Here is a 17,702-nt window from a genome sequence, read left to right on the forward strand (position 1 = left end):
TTGTTATCAGGAACTTAATAAACATTGATAGACAAGAATATTTCAATACACAAAGGACAACAAAATGGGGATTATATATGAAACTATGAACTTCTGTTATGTCTAGTTGCAAGTACCACCTGTTGAAATAATAAGACACATATTTCATGTGACAGGATATCTAGGCCTATTAATTGCTGTCCTAAGGGTTGACCCTCTTTTTAAATACTTTTTCTTTAAAACTAAGACATTTTTCATACTCTGTATAGCTTGTTTCATTTTTGGTGTAATTCAAATTTGGCAAATTCACTTCCTTTCTTATCCATGTCCTTCTAAAAGGCATTCTTAAGTGATGTTGTGGAATATCTCTCTTTGGTGACATTTTATTAATAGGGTTCACTTCTATCATTTTTATAAGCAGCAACTAGACAGTTGGGACTTTATCGCTGCCCATCTTTTAATTTTTATTTTATTAACTATATATACTGTCTCCAAAGTATTTTCCTTTTGTTTGTTAGAAAACATTTTAATCTTCTCCATGATTTCATTATATATAATTTTCTTCTAGTATTTTTATTTGTAAACATGTAAATGTTTAATTTCTTTCCATGTCTTTGAGATAATTTATTTCCCCATTTTTTAACAGCCAGTAGTTTTGTATTATTTTCTTATACCACAATTTGCTTAACCATTTCCCAGTTGATGAGAGAGAATCCCTTTAATTTCCAGTTTTTTGCCATCCCAGAAAGAGTGGTTATAAATATTGTTGCACATATTGGATAGCTATAGATAATCAGGATTTCTTCTCTTGAGAACTGCCTGTTACTATATTTAGACCATTTATCTATGTTTTCTATAGATATTATTTATTTGTGTCTTAGATTGAATACATTGTGTTATTATTGTAAATAGTATTTATCTTATCATTTTTTTCTTGATTTTTGTTAGGGATATGTTAAAATCCTGGTGATTTGGGGAGGTTTATCTTATACCCATCTGCTGTTTCCAATTTGTTGCCTTATTTTTTTTTGTTGTGTCTTATTTTCTAGACATAGTTATTTAATTAACAGGATAATGATATTAACCTATTGCCAGTTTTTGTCATTTAATTTTTTATGCATTATTGCCATAGCTAATATTTTTAAAATGATGTTAAAAAGAAGTGGTTACAATAGATTATTCTATTTGTACCTTTTTTTTTTTTTTTGGTTTGGAGCAGGGGTGGGGAACCTGCTGGCCTTAAGGCCACATATGGACCTCTAGGTCTTCAAGTGCAGCCCTTTGACTGAATCCATACTTCACAGAGCAAACTTGTTCCCCATCCCTGAAGGCAGAATGCGTAAGGAGAAGTAAAATTCAGTCATTCTAGAAAGAAGCTGGAGCCATTATTGTAAAGGTTTTTAAATGTCAAACAAAGGATTTTGTATTTTGTCCTTGAGGCCATAGAGAACTCTTCAGGCTTCTTAAGTAGGCCATACCTATGTTTTAGGAATATCAATTTGGCAGCTGGGTGAAAGATGGATTAGAGAGGAGTGAGACTTGAGGAAGACCAGTTCCGAGGCCACTGAAATAGTTCCAGAGACCTGCATAAGGATGGTTGTAGTGTGAGTGGAAAGAAGGGAGTGGAAACTACCTATATCAGGGAGATAGAATCAGCAAGACTTGGCAACTTGTAAGATGGGTTGCGTGTGAGTGAGAGTGAGATGTTTAAAATGACTCCAAGGTTGCTAAGCTGAGTGAATGAAAACAGAGAAATTAGGAGGGAAGTCAATTTTGGAGAAGAGATAATGCATTCAGTTTCAAACAAGTTAAGTTTGAGATGACTTTGAAACTCCAGTTGGAGATGGCCATCAGGCAGCTGGGGATGAGGGCTGGATATGAGTATGTTATCTCTTCACAGTTCTTTCATTTTGTTTTTATGATATTATTTCAGGATGAGTTTTTTCTGATACTTTTTCCCTTGCCTCTCTTGCTTACTAGCTTTTTTGTTTTTTTTCAAAGATTTACTCAGTGTAGTTTTGGTGAGCTTTAAATTTTTCTTGTAAAATTTTCTAGCAGTTTTGCTTTATTTTTTGCATTTCTGTTGTCATTTTTGAGGGTGCTAAGGAGCCAGACTCCTTTGCAACTTTTTATTTCATCATCTTCCTATTATTCTTCAACATATATCTATATATAGATATATCTATATATAGATATATACATATATCTATATATATTTGATATATATCTATATCAAAATATATCTCATATAGATATATGAGAATATATATCTATATATTCTCAGTTTCCTCAGCTGTAAAATGAGAGAAGTACATGGCTTCTAAGGTGCCTTCCTGTTCTGATTTGTGATTTAGGCTATAATCTATTGGAAGAATAATAGGTTTTACTAGCAAACATCATATATACATGCAGTATTTGTAAAGCCAATAAAAAGGCAGCTAGTTTTCCTTTCTACTTTATTATTACCTTGGTATTTCCAAAACAATTGCAGCTTTGAACTATGCATGGCTGACTCTTAACTTCCTAATAACTTGTGGTGACTTGCCTTTTTTTACTTCTAGGACTAGGAGGGATTTTTGTTTTGTTTCAGTGTGGAAAAATGGCTTTTATTGTAACCTGTGTGTGCCATTTCAAATGAGTGTATAGTTGGATTGAAGCTCTCTGAGAGAATTTGGTGAAATTTCTGAATGACTAATGATCCTTCAACCTGTCTATAAATGTATAACATCTGTAAACACAGCCCAAAGCCAGAGATAGTTTCTGTGCAATACTGGAGTCTCCTTTCAATTGTAATTTTAATGGTATTAATGTTATATGACTGACATGCTGTTCTAAAATTTAAACTGTCATCTACAGTAATTGTAACATTCCTTGAAGAAATTAAAAAATTTGATGTTTCTGTCATGCTTTTTGTTTTACTTTGTTAAAATAGAAATTTTGAGAATTGTCATAGTTTGCACCTTTTCTGTAATTCTAGTAGTTACAGAAGTTTAAACCTTAGAGCTGAAAGATCCTTATGTGATTATCTAGTCCAGCCATCTGCCTATCCTATTTTTACATATGAGGCGATTGTTGTCTTGAGAGTTGAGGTGATTTGTTTCTAAAGTTACCCATCTAGTACATATTACCTTCTGATTCTTAGTATGTAGCCTTCTTTTATTGTTTTTTTAAGGGATAATTGTTGTAATGCATATCACTGCAATTAATCTGGCAAAAATTACTTCTGGCAACTTTCATTACCCCATCTCTATCACTTTTTCCCCCATCCCTGCCCCTAATAGAAGAGCCTTAGATTATTAATGAATGATATGGGAGGAGAGTACTAGAGGGGGAAGGACAGAATTGGGAAAAAGGGAATATATTCTTTGATATTGAAGAATGAAAAATTCAGTGCTCTTACTAGATTTCTAACTAAGGGAGAATGAAAGAAAAAAAGAAAAACTACAATTGAACTATAAAGGAATATTAAAAAGCAATTATTAAACTGGTGTTTCAGTCCTTAAATGTTTAATTTCTGTAAGGTCTTAGTTTGAATATTCTTGGAAGGCTTTAGAGGACAATCTTTGTTTCAGTTATGCCATCTTGATTCTTTTGACCAAAGACAAAAGTTTGAGTGACATTTCCACATAGATTTTTTTCCTTGTTTGATTTTTTTTAGAGAAAATTAACCCCAGTTTTTTTAGTCATATCTTAGCCTGTGTCCAGCTCCTTTATAGTAACACATGAAATATGTTCCTTTAAAGATACTTATTCAAGAAATTTTAAATATCCTTGTTCAAGAAAAGGATATTTGAAAGAACTGTTCTCTCCCTGCCCCTCCCTCATTAGATGATTTATATTTGTTTTGTATGTGTCACTGAGGAAAGAAGTTTTATTGGGATTTGTTCTCTTTAAAGTATTGTATATATAGTCAAGGATTGGGTTTTTTTTTTGCTTTGTTTTGTTTTTTACATCTAGCCTAATAGTTTTGCTGAATTAGAGAGGTTTTTGTTTTTTTAAACTATGGCGAGTCTCCTTCAGACCAAATTGCACTAACTCCTTCACTATTGGTTGCCTTAATACTAAATTTTGTACATCTTAGTAAGCTGTAAATGCTTTGGATTTTGATTAGGCAATAGATTCTTATCTAAGGATCAGCATAACTAACTTAGGATAGAGATTCATCATTAAAGGTTAGCCACCCAATAGGGGATTTTTGGAGTATTTTGGGCTACAACAGTTCTTGAAGATTTGCTCAGAGATTTTGATGTGTAGATGAAGGGAATAACTACATCAGTGAAATAAAAGTTTTTTGGAAGTCTGGAGAAAACAACCAGCCTAGTAGTCATTGCTTCTTGGGTCCCTGTAAATGTGTTAACCTAGTGAGGCCATAGGCAGTCTACCGAATTTTTCTTAATCCCATACTTCATCATCATGGCACTTAAGAGCATTTTGGTTGTAAGTTATTTTTAGTTTTTTAAATCAGTTGTAATAATCAGAGGTTGGATTTATACTGATCCTATATATTTGCTTCTCAAAGCTTGAAGGGCAACCATCAGAAGTCATGTAAATTTTTTTTCTATTTTCAGGAAGATAAAAATATTGTCTTGACCATTCTCACTTTCCAAAATTGTCACTGCCATAAGAGAAGTATGCGATAATACTTTTTTTTTTTGCACAGGTAGAAAAGGATATAGAAAAAGCAGAATAAAAAGTAATAACACAAAAGAGAGAAAAGGAAATGGGTTAAGATAAGAGAGGGTACAGGAAAATAATGAGCAAAGTAAAAGAGGAAGATAAAGGCCATTTAAAAATGCTCTAAAAGAGAAAGAAAAACAAAATTCATTCTCTCCACACCAATCCTTTCAAATAAAAAAGAAACTTAATGAGCAAGTGCTGAAACAAAAAGAATTAAAAGATGATAGATAAAAATCATGTAGCTTTGGATGTGTCAGAAAGCATTTGCCTTCATCTTAAAGTCCTTTGCACAGAATCATAGTATTGGAATTACCCAGAATTAGAGCAAGAAGCTGTTCTCAAAATTTTTTGAATGGCAAATGATGCTATCAGACTATGTGAATTTAAAACAGGAAATAAATGAGTAGCTATCTCTTTTGAAAGGTCATGATTAGCATTGATTTTCAAGACTCTTTCCTTCTGCTGCTTGTTAAATTGGGTTCCTTTACCATCTGAATCTATAAACTTTGAATATGAAACAATATTTTATGTTTGAGATCAGTATATTTTAAGTGAAATTGTATTTCTAAGTACAATTTTATTTTAAAATAATGAAAAGTTTCTTTAAAACATGAATAGCTTTGAAGTTTCAACCTGTCTTTATAAGAATAGTCAGCTTCTCGTTGTTTACATATTGATGATCTTTAGTGTAGATTATCCATATATGGTCTAGAAGCTGTTTCTTGACATCAAAACATGAACTCTGCAGGACTTCAAGGAGCCGTGATATCTAGCAGCCCTTGCCTGTCTTGGAAGCTCTTGGTGTAATCTTTCCCCTTATATTAATCCTAAGAGACCAGGAACAATGATTTCTTTCTCTTTTTTTCCTATCATTCTTGTCAATGCTCCCCTCCCCCATATTCTATCATCTAATATCTAATAAAGTTGACTAGTTAGATGACTGTCTCAGTGGGGAAAATTGTTTGTGAGTGTATCTGAGATTTAGAAAGAAATATACACTTGCAGAAACTAGTAAAGATGTAGGTAGTAGGGTATCTCCATGCATATAGAAAATATAGCTTTAATTCTTCTTTACAACTTGAATATTGTGTAAATAAGTTTAATGTGAAGTTGTATGTAGAAGATATATTGGATTCTATGCCATCTTGGGGAGGGAGGGAGGAAGGAGGGGGAAGAAAATCTGGAACTCAGGTTCATGTGGAACTGAGTGTTGTAAACTAAAAATAAAAAATCTTAATTAAAAAAAGAAAAAATATATAGCTTTTATTAGATGATCATTTAAATTTATTTGATGATCATTTACATTTTTCTTGATTTTTACAATTTTATTTCAGTTTTTAGCAGTTATGAGAGAACAGTCCTCTACTAAGCTTGCAAATAAATTACTTTCATATTACCAGAAATTATAATGCAAATCTTTTTAGGGGGTATACCTCACCTTTATAGAAAAGTTATGTCACTGAAAAATATTTTTATAAATTACATTTCTTAACTTTATATTTATGGGGCAGCTAGGGTGGCATAGTGGATAGAATGCTAGACTTGGAATCAGGAAGCCCTGAGTTTAAAGCCTGCATCTGACTAGCTGTGTGAACCTGGGTACACCCTAAGTCTCACCTTAATCATAAATTCTAACCCTCTCTCAGGTTGTTTTCTTATTAGGAAAAAGAGAATATTGATAGGACTTAACCTCAGAAGGTTGTTGTAAGGAACAAATGAAATATATATGTAAAGTGCTTTATAAACCTTGAAGTGCTTTGTGTCAGCTATTATTATTCTTTTTTATAAAATTGGAAATGTTTCTCTTGGTAAAAATTTGGCCCTAAAACAATACAATAACACCTAAGAATATGGTTATTTCTAAGGAACCTTCGTAGTCCTCACTATGCTTACTTTAAGATACAGGATTGGCTGTAGCAGCTGTGCGTTATATATTCAGCCTACCTTCCCTTTAGTTTCAACCTGGGTTTCTCAAGTTCCAGTTTTTGGAGAATCCATAGACTTAAAGTTAGAAGGGACATAACCTCCAGGGGATGTTTAGCTTGGAAAAGAGAATACTTTAGAAAACATGATTGTTGTTTTCATATATTTGAAGAATTATCATGTTCAAGAGAAATTAGAATTATTCTGCTTGGCCTCAGAAGGCAAAATTTGTGGGTATTGCAAATGACAAATTTAAGCTTGTTGTAAAGAAAAACTTTTTAGGAATTCAAACTATCTAAAAGAATAAAGGGCTGCTTAGAGGTGGTAGAGGAATCCTCCTCACTTAAGGTTTCAGGCAGAGGCTGGATGATGGCTCATCAGAAATGATGTAGAAGGGATTCTTATTCAAGACTAGATCATCACAGTACATCTGAAATTCTATGATTCTCTGACCTCTAAGGTCATAAAATCTAAACTTACCCCAATCATCTGTCCCTCTTTGTTTAATTTTCACCACTTGGCCTTGCTCAACCTTGTTCATTTTTGATTTCCTCTTGTATCTACTTCCTTGATTTGAACACTTTGCATTTCTAGTACCTGTTACCCACCCCATGACCTCCAGGCTCACACCATCATTGGAAATAATTCCTGAACACCAGGTTGCTGCCATGGCTGCTCTTGCCACTTATTCCCTTGCCTTTTTAAGTATTTTTGCCCCATTAGAACATGTATAAACTTTTTGGTTTCAGAGTTTTAACAGAAAAATGATCTTTTTTTAAATAAATTACTACCACTAATTAAATTAGTAGAGGTCAATGAGTACACCTTAGATTTTATTTTTCTTTGAGCATAATAGCATGGAGATCTAAAGCAGTAATTCTAGATTTGTCCACCTCTAAGTCTTGTTATATAGACTGTGCCTAAGCCCTAATCCTCTTTTGTGCTAACTCCCATTTCCATATATCCCCGTTTTGACCTCTACTTCCCATAGCTCTTAGGTGTTCCAGCTTTCTTTCACTATGGACCTCTAAACCTTTTAGCTTACTGATATGAAGCTTCATAAAGTGGCTGAAATACCAAGGGGGTAATAGAGGAGTAACAAGATAATCAGAATTGAGATTCAGTTGCAAAGGGAAGTAGGGGGATTCATTTCTTTCCCTACTGTATTCTCCTAGTGTGGGCCCATTCTTCGGCCTGTATAGAAGCTTCATAGCTAAGCATGTCTAGCTGGTGGCTGCCCTCATAGCACCCAAAATTACTCAGCATAGCTTCCTGATATACTGTGTTTGAGAGTCCACCTTTTTACAAGCCAGTCATCATGTTCCTATTTTATTTTTCATTTCTATTGATTGGCTTTCATGGAATGGAGAGTGAAATGGAGGAGATCATCCAAAGTAGATTCCAAACCTAGACATGGCATTACTCATAAAAGTCTATGGTTGAGGGATCTTGGGTGGATGAGGACATAGACTATGACTTTGCATCCTTCCCTTTGCATAGACCCAAGCAGCTAGATATATTTTAAGAGGCCTGTTTTGTTTTTTTTTAAATGGAAAAGAATCTGCTTGGAGGGTTGTGGGGCTTGTTAATTACACTACTTACTGCACTGGAATTGCCTGTCCGGAGAGAAAGGCCTCACTGGTATCTGATTTTGTTGGAGGAGCTATCCGTGGTGCTTATGTCAGATATTCGCCTTCATTCACTCCTTTTACTGCTGGCTTGGATCTCCGGTGACTAACCAGGTTCAACTGCCCTAAGAACAGGAATACATTTGGGGGAAGGAGGAAATGTAATCCATTTTGGAGCAATCAAATTAATGTCTCAGAACATGATGTATCTAAAATTCAAAACAGTTCTACAGTTCATCAGCATTAGATATAGGAATTTCAACTATGTAAACTAACAAGATTTGGAATCCAGGAAATTAATTTTATGCTAAAAAATGAAAGCACAAATTTTAATCCAAGTTCAGGTTGCTATCTTAAACTCTTATTCTTGTATACTTCAGGGAGAAACTGGATTTGTGAGTTCATCCTGCAGTGACTGATGGCTTGTATGTTTTAAGCCAGGAGGCAACCATGCCGTAGAATGAGAATAAAAAAATGGAACCTTTACACAAGAACTCCAAGGTAAGGTGTGGAAATTCCCTTCCTCAGTGAGGCATCTGATCTAAGAACTTGAATTTTTGCCTGGAGCTTGATTTTTCTCTATTTAATTCACATGCGCTATTTCCAAAACTTTGGGCTTTCTGGGCTTAAAAAAAAAGAATATTAGATATTCCAGTAATAATTGGCTAGCATTATAGCTTTGAGAAATGTGTTTTGTATAGGTGGATGTTTATGATGTGCATCAGCTTCAAGGAGTATGTGAGAAGAGGATTATTTGGGGAATTTATATCTAGTTAGGGGGTAGCCCATTCTCTTGAGACTAATAGAGATGTAGGTATATCTGTCTGTCTATCTATCTATCTGATACAGATGGATCTGGACATCTCAGTTAATACAATAATGCCAGATCACTTGAAAAAAAAAGTGCTTCAGATCATATAAAACTTATATCTTATAACAGCCTTGTGGGCTAGGTAGTAAAATATTACACCCATTTTACAGGTTGGGAAATCAAGGCTGAGAGAAGTAAAGTTACTTGCTCATAGTTGCAAAATTGTGTTGTAATTTCCAGAGCTGGAACTGGAAGTTTTCTAATGTATGTGTTTGTAGGGCAAAATGTGCCCCAAGTATAAGAAGACTTTGGAGATTTCTGCATTCCTTTTCTGCTATGGAATCAAGTAGATGTTATCGTCATTTCTCAGCTCAGTGGAAAATAGTAACAAAGCATTTTAATAAATCTTTTGAAATACAATTTGTGGTAGTAATTTAGATTGTTGGTGAAAAAAAGTTTACATTCTGCCCTTTTTATCTTAAATTCAATAAATTGCTCTTATGTTCCATAGTGCGTGGGCGCGCGCGCACACACGCGCACACACACACACGCACACACACACCCCAATAAATGTTTTATGTGATATCTTATGGCTTTAAAGCACTTCACATACATTTTCTCATTTGCTCCCAAGAACGACTCTGTGGAGTAGGTAGTGTGAGTAGTATTATTCTTAGCATATAGATGAGGAAACTGATAATCAGCTTCAAGTCAAGTTACTTGCCTTAATACAGGAGCTAAGATTCAAGCCCAGGCCTTTTGATTCTTCGTCCAGGATTCTCTCTGTTATATCACACTACATTTGGTGGGGGGGTTGTGTATGAAGGGGTAATCACCAATGCTTGTTAGCATTGTAAATGTTAACTTTGCTAATAGCCACCAAACCACATTCAATAACTTTGAATGATTTTTGAGTGATGATGAGGCAGCTAGGTGGTCCATTGGAATAGAACAATGGACTTGGAGTTAGGAAGACCTGATTTCAAATCCAGCCTCAAACACTTACTATGTAACCTTGAGCAAATGACCTAACCTCTGTGTGCCTCAGTTTCCTCAATTGTGAAATATGGATAATAATAGTACCTAATTTCAGTGTTCTTGTGAGGATCAAATGATATTATGTTTGAATAATACTTGGCACATAGTTGGTGCTATATAAAAACTATCATTATTATTATTTTTATAACTGCCTACGTACTTTTGGTGGAAGAACTGGTTTAAAGGAATTTGAGGTACTTATTTGGTAGATTGTTGTAACTCTTAACTAGCCTTATAATGCCATATATACATCTAAACACACTTAGATAATTTTATGTATAGTCTTGTAAGTGGCTACTTTTTCCATTCAGTAGCACCTCTACATGTGTACTTAATAAACACTGCTGCTTTTTGGCAGCATATGTTAATTGTGAAATTAGGAGGTGTGCCAGAGAGGAGATGCTGTAGAAATAACTGACAAATGTTTAGTTTTCCTTGTGAGAATAGGTGGGACCCTAGTAATTGCAATCATATTGAGAAAAAACCCCAAATAAGTCTGAGAGTTTAACTCTTTCTCCCTCCACTAGAATTAAAGAAGTGAGGAAAAAATATTAAAATTATTAACTTCATGTCATATAAATATGTCTTCAGTAAATAGCTTAATTTTTTAAAAACCTGGTAATACAATATCCCACTGAAAAACCAAAGTATTATAAATATTTGTGACCATCTTAAACCAATAAAACATAAAATTCATGGATGTGGCTGAAACCTAATTGTAGTACCAAATGAGGCTTTAAAAATTAAAGATTATCTCACTTCAGATATGTTTGAACAGATTAATTAAGAATATACCAGAACTACCTCATTTTCTGGCTGAAGCTTTAAATTTGAGGTCTTAAACATAAACCATTTCCAGTGTAGGAAAATTGAAATGTAGACATGGTTAATTAAATGTACCTGGAACTTGCATTCCATTTGCAATTATAGTCAACACATGTGTGTTCCTATTTAAAATGTTTGTCAATCTATCACCCTTTAGGAGGCTTGCATAATACAGTGGCAAAACAGTGGCTGTATGTATAGTCCGAGGTCCTAGGTTCTAAATCTTTGACACACTATTTTTTGTGCCTTTGGGCAAATCATTTAACTTTCCATAAATGAACCTTTCTTAAAATTTATAAAATGAGGGGATCGGTGTACTTGAACTCTAGGGTCCTTTTTAGTACTAGATTTATGATTTTATAATTCTATGAAGCATAGAGCTTCCAATTCTCAATTTATGGTTTCATAATCCTAGGAAGCAAAGAGCTGAAGATATTGTGAAAGTTTATCTAGTTTATCCCAAGTAGACAGTACCTCCCCATACACACCAAGAACTCTAGAGTGAAATTAATTGCTCTCATTAATATCTTTTTTCAGTATTTCATAGCTCCCATTATCAGAAAGCTGTTTCTTATGACTGTTAACTTTAATTCCTCCTGATAAACACCTGCTTCTTCCTCTTCTCTTTTCTATGTAGCTAGAAAACAGCTGATCAACATATTTTGGGGACTAACCCTTTGCAAATTTACCTCCTTTGTGCAGCAAATGTATTCCTGAAAAATTGTATGGAGATACTTTTTTTGTGTGTGGGAATCAAACCATAATCTTATGTACTATTTGAAGGAATCTTATTGTAAAACCTTTTGTAAAGAGATTAACGTTTAAAAAATGCGAATAATCACTTCCTAGTTATACTAATGTCCTTCCCTGATGTCTTTTCATGGCATGGAGGCAACCCTAGGTTCTTGAAATCTGTGTCAGCAGATAATAAGCTCAGGCAGGTCCTAGCAACCTTGAAAAGTTTGAAGTACAGGCCTGTGACAGACTGTATTGTGTCTATCATCTGAAGACCAGCCTAACTAAATTCAGAAATACTGTACTAGAGTTAGCTATCAGTTGATACTCTCTCTCTACATCCATCTCCCTCCCTCCATCTCTCTCTCTTCTTCTCCTCCTCCTTCTCCTCCTTCTCTTCCCCTTCCTCTTCTCCTTCTCTCTCTGTTGCTGTATCTCTCATTATCTGCCAGGGGTAGGGAGGGTGTTGTATTCTGCATTGTTGTAGGGATTTCCTTCACTGATGAAGTTACAGATTTTTTTTTGGAAATATTGAAAAATCAGGTCCTAATTTTTCTCTTTATAAATCTAGACTTTTCACAGAGAGAGATCATTTAAATCAAGATACGCTTGTTATACTTGAAGTATATTAGATATCCCATCACTCTTCTGTGGAGTATATAGTTACTGATTCTTTAATTTATTCACATTACTCTTTTCCCCCCTGCCCATTTAATTATATGCATTGCTTTCTGCTCAATTTCTGCATAACAACTGTTCTGTATTTTAATTGAAACATCAATGTATTGTTGACTTTTGTCTTTGATCCTTTCATTATTCTCTCTTACATACTCCTCTTGTGCCTTGCACCTTCATGGCTAGCCTCTCTTCTCTAGATTCATGAGGTTATAAATAGTCACAAGGGCTTATTATGGTAGAGAATGGACACAAAGAAGGATGTGTTTATTTCTTGAGAAGAGATATCAGTGAGGACATTAGTGGAAGTTGCATAGGGCATACAAATTCAGTTACAGTCTCAACTCCTTACACTTAATTTTATCTGGAGAGTTTTTAGTATTGCAGGCTGAATGAGCCTAGAGACAGAAGAAAGGACATATTTGGAAATGAACAAAAACAAAGGTCAAAGTAAATGGTGGTAAAACATGTCCACACAGCCCATAGGTTTTTAAAAGCCCATAGCATTTTAGTTTCTCCACAATTTCATCATGAGTATTATAATATATTTTAAGTGTGGCAAGATATGCACAATATCCCTCCCACATCAATTTGGAAACTTATTTCAATGGTTGAAAGCAACCTTAATTGTGTCATTCAGGAAACATAAATGGTTTCTCATTTAAAATAAATAAGGGGGGATTTCAAATATCTCTTCCTATTTAATCCTTGTTTACCATTCCCATCACTAAGAGTTCACATTTTTGCCTTCTCATGTCTAAAATTCTGACTTCTTGCTCCTAAACTGTCTTAGGCTATTTGATCCTTTAGGCCATCGCCCTATTAATTGTTGTACATCACCACTATGATTATGATACTTCCCTGCTCAGAAACCCCCAGTGACCTCTTTTTTCTTACAAATAAAGTTCAACCCCCTCAGCTTGTTATTTGAGGCCTACCCCACTGTGGCTCTAACCTACTTTTTCAGCTTTATTTCTCACTATTACTCAGCAAAAATCTATGTTCCAGCCAATTCGGAATACTGTACGTTCTCCTGCCCATTTAACCCCACTGGCTTGCCTACTCAGTTTTGTGCATGACATGCTCGCTTAGAATGTCATTCCATCTGTCTTTGACTATAAAAGATATGATATATCCATCTTTTAAGCCTTATATCAAATACCATTTACTTTTTGAGTCTTGATTCATTACTCCAGCCAGAAAGGATTCTTCTCTTCTCTGCAGTCTTCTCTCACGTAATTATCACATATCAGCTTGTGTTATGACTTTTGTGTGCACATTTTTTGGTGTATTAGATTCTAAGTTCATTGAGAACAGGGATTGTTTCTTTTTTTTTTGATATATCCATGGATCTGTGATCTCATTATATGGGTAGGTCAGAATGGATCTGTACTTTGTAATCTTTGTTCATGCTGTTCCATAATTTCTCTCTAGAAGACTTCACTGAAGACCTTCTTCTAAGTCTTAAAATTTCATTGATACCAATGTAGCAGAGATTCTGGTGCTATTCTTCCAAACCCCACTCACACTGTCAGGTGGAGTCCCCAGGTAGTGGCTGGTACTTCTTAGAGTTCTAGAGTAATCCATTCTTGAGGGGCTTAGGAAAGGGGGTGTATATTCTAATGCAGTAGCTTACAAGTCCCTGCCAGTGTGCTTCCTTTAATGATTATCAATCAGTATCAATTTGCCAGTCAAACTTACTTAGCTTTTAGAAATGAGTATTTAGTAAGGTGGCCCAAAACATTCTCAAACCTGGGGGCTATATTCTCTAATGAGTACATCCAGAGTTGATGGGAAAGTAGGCTCAAGCTTAGAAAGCACATGTGGCAAAGGTATATCTCATCGCTCTTGGTTGTTCAAAATTCTTTTTTTTTCCCTTTAATGGGGCTTTCATGAAGTTCCTGATAGGTATAGTGTAGTTTTTTCTGCTGGCTACTTTCTAGAGTCCTAAAGCTGCTTTTCCTGGTTTATTTAGTTTGTCTTTGACAGGAGTTGCAGACACTAGCACCAGTCACTGCTTTTCCAGGGATACTGCTAGGCCATTGAAAAGATGTCCATGTCTTTGATCCTTCAAAATTCATAGGGTTATTCTGTGATCAAGGGAAGGGTGAGAAGACTAAGGCTCACCTCACCCCCCAAGTGATTCCTTCATAGGGATTTGGCTAGGATTGCTTTCTCCTCTCATTACTAGAATAATGCTAGATTCTGAACTGGCTTGTTAGTTTATAGAAGACCCACAGGACATGGCAGGGTTTATATGAGATTAATGCTTTTGGTTGATTGATTCAGTAAAGGTATTCTTGCTTGATAAATGTATAAGGACTAGAGTATCTTGTTAGTCACTTTAAGTAGGTAATGTTTTATTTTATCAAACCCCTCACTCCCACCATTACACCAGTACAATAACAACACAACCAGTACAAGTCTGCCCAAGGTATATGTACTGTTGGATTAAGTCATTGGGCTGCCAATACAACCATTGCCTGTTATAATCTGAACAATGTGCATTCTTCCTTCACTTGATCTGTTTTTCTTGAATGACTATGGAACTCATTGAAGAGACATCGTAGTATGCTTGAGCTTGATGCATTCATAGTGTCATTTACAAACAAGAGTATCTGAAAGGCCTTACCATATATGGGGAATTCTCTTCCATTTGGACTTTGCCCAGCCATCTTGCATTATGCTGGCAAACTCTTTGGAGAGAATATACCTCCCTTGTCTTATGCCTCACTTGTATTGATAATCAGAGGACTCGTGAACAAAATTATATCTGATTCCATCTATCAAGGAATTTTATATGAGCTTAATATTTGCCTGGGATACACTTATGTGAAGAAATCTATCAGGATATATTTTACTCTACAGCCAAATGATTTTTGTAATTCTTCTTTCTTTTAGTAATTATTAAGCAACAAACAACAGGATCTTATAGTTTTTATAATTTTCAGTTGTATAATTATGAAGATGTGGTTGTCTAAAGAAAATCAACTGTGAAAATCAGACTTTTTGTATTTCATAGGTTCATAGCTTAGAGGTAGAAGGCACCCTGGAAGTTATATAGCTCAGCTTCCTCACTTTACAGATGAGGTAGCTGGGGCCAGAAAGGTATGACTTGCTAAAGTCACAGATAATAAATAGCAAGAACCAGGATTCCAGCCCAGGTTACCTTTAAAGGTACCCAAGAACCTTTAAAATTGTGATACCCCCAGAACAGACTGCTACTGTTTGTATTCAGTCAAATATAACTACTTTTCCCGATTTCATTTTCTTAGGTGTCATTTTTACTTCCTCATATAGAACATGCTAAGTTATCGAGCTGAGATATGGTGGTTCCATGTACATTGCCATCGATGATAAACATAGACCTCTGCAAAACACTACTGATACATCTCTTTTATGTCTATTATTGTCTTCCAGTTTTATCTTCAGGTGTTTTCAGGATAATATGGTTAGGCTTGTTTTTCCTCTCCATTCCTTTATGCTTTTTTAAAAAGTTGATAATTCATAAAGTTAATACTCATAATTTTCCATCATCTATATCTGGAATGTTTTACAAATAATTTTATATTTAGATCATAAACCGGTATGGCCCTTGGCTGTCATACCTTTTTGCTTGGCAAGAAGATCATTTGTTTGCCAACTGAGGTGAATTTCTGGCCCTTTGGGTCTCTTTGAGGCAGCAATTTTATCAATAAAACTTCTCTAATAAAGAGTGACAATCAGAGTCAATATCTTTACTTTTATCCATTTCTAATTTTTCAGAGACAGTGACTTGTTTGAATGCATTGGTTTGTAGCTGTTGTAGCTGTTGCAAGGAGTACCTTGAACTAGACTTTTTTCCTATTTCACTTGTTATTGATTTTGACGTTTGACCAGATAGTGATCTAATAGCATACAGTTGTTTCTGAAGTGATTCCGATGACATTTTTGGTCAAAATATAACAAATTTTTATCTTTTATAATGGAATCTTGATGTTAGTTATATACCCAGTACCTTCTGACCTTTTCACTGTCCATATCCTTCTTGACCTCTCTGAAGCCTGTTGAGCACTTTCTTCACCCTGATATTCTCCTCTCTAGGTTTCAGTAACACTGCTCTCTCGATTCTTCTCCTACTGCTTCTTCTCAATCTCCTTTGCTGGATCTTAATTCAGATTGTACCTGATAACTGTGGACATCTCTCAAGGCTCTGTCTTGGGCCTTCTTCTCTTTTCTCTCTATACAATTTCTCCTCCTGATCTTATAAGCTCTTATGGATTCAATTACCATTTCTGTGCAGATAATTCTCAGATCTATTTATTCATCTCTAACCTCTTTCCTGACCTCCAGTTTCACTTTATGACTACTCTATTGGACATATTGAATGGGATTTCCTGTAGACATCTTAAATTCAGTATATTCAAAATTGAACTCATTATTTTCCCCTCCAGATTCTCCTGTCTCTTTTATTTCCCTGTCACTGTCAAGGGTACCACCATTTTCCCAGAAACACAGGCTCACAAATTAGGTGTCATTCTTGACTCTGAGCTCTCCCCCACCCCCATATCCAATCTGTTGCTAAGTCCTGTTGATTCTACCTTCACCACTCCTCTTATAGATGCCCCCTTCTCTACCAACACAGCCACCACCCTGGTGCAGGCCCTTATCACCTCACATCTGGACTATTGCTATAGCATGTTGGTTGATTTCCGTGTCTCAAGTCTCTCTACTCCAGTCCATCCTCCACTCAACTATCAAAGTGATTCCTTAAGTGTAGATCTGACCATTTCACTCCCAACTCAGTAAATTCCAGTGGTTCCCTGTGGCCCCTAGGATCAAATACAAAATCTTCTGTTTTGCTTATAAAGTCCTCCATTACCCAGCCCCTTCTTCCCTTTCTAGTCTTCTACATTTTCCTCCTATCCATGTACTCTATGATTCAGCACCACCAACCTCTGTGCTATTCCGTATACAAGATGCTACAACTCCCAAATCTATGTATTTTTATTAGCTGCTCCCTGTGCCTGAAACTCTCTTCCTCTTCACCTCCTTACTTCCATGGCTTCCTTCAGGTCTCAAGACAGTAAAGAGAACAAAAATTGGGGAAAAAAGCAGCAAGAGCTGACCAAGTAGACATACAGGAGATTCATACTAGAAGTGACCCAATTATGAAAATGTTGAGGGCTCAGTTCAGATGATATCTGAAGGAGGGGTAGACACCAGAAGAATGGAAAAAAATTGAACCTATTAATTTAAAAAGTGTAAATGAGAGAATATAAATTATTATTGTCATACATGACAACTTTCTGATATATATGTATACTCTGTATATATGTATATATATTATATATTGTTTTTGGGAGAGATAATCTATACATACATCCTTATTGATTATTGAATATTATTAGGGAAGAGACAGGTTTTTTACA

The 17,702-nt window shown here is 35.2% G+C and overlaps 1 protein-coding gene across 3 annotated transcripts in view; it reads left to right on the plus strand.

Moving 5' to 3' along the window:
• Positions 1–17,702, plus strand: part of PLAGL1 (PLAG1 like zinc finger 1) — a 141,521-nt gene that overhangs the window by 25,477 nt on the left and 98,342 nt on the right. For all 3 annotated transcript variants that reach the window (XM_036768669.1, XM_036768671.1, XM_036768670.1), the window contains exon 2: positions 8,588–8,708. The gene's annotated coding sequence lies outside the window, so the exon portion shown is untranslated. The remainder of the gene's footprint in view (positions 1–8,587; positions 8,709–17,702) is intronic.

Source organism: Trichosurus vulpecula, chromosome 7 (genome assembly GCF_011100635.1).
Source record: "Trichosurus vulpecula isolate mTriVul1 chromosome 7, mTriVul1.pri, whole genome shotgun sequence".
In the NCBI taxonomy this organism is placed as follows: domain Eukaryota; kingdom Metazoa; phylum Chordata; class Mammalia; order Diprotodontia; family Phalangeridae; genus Trichosurus; species Trichosurus vulpecula.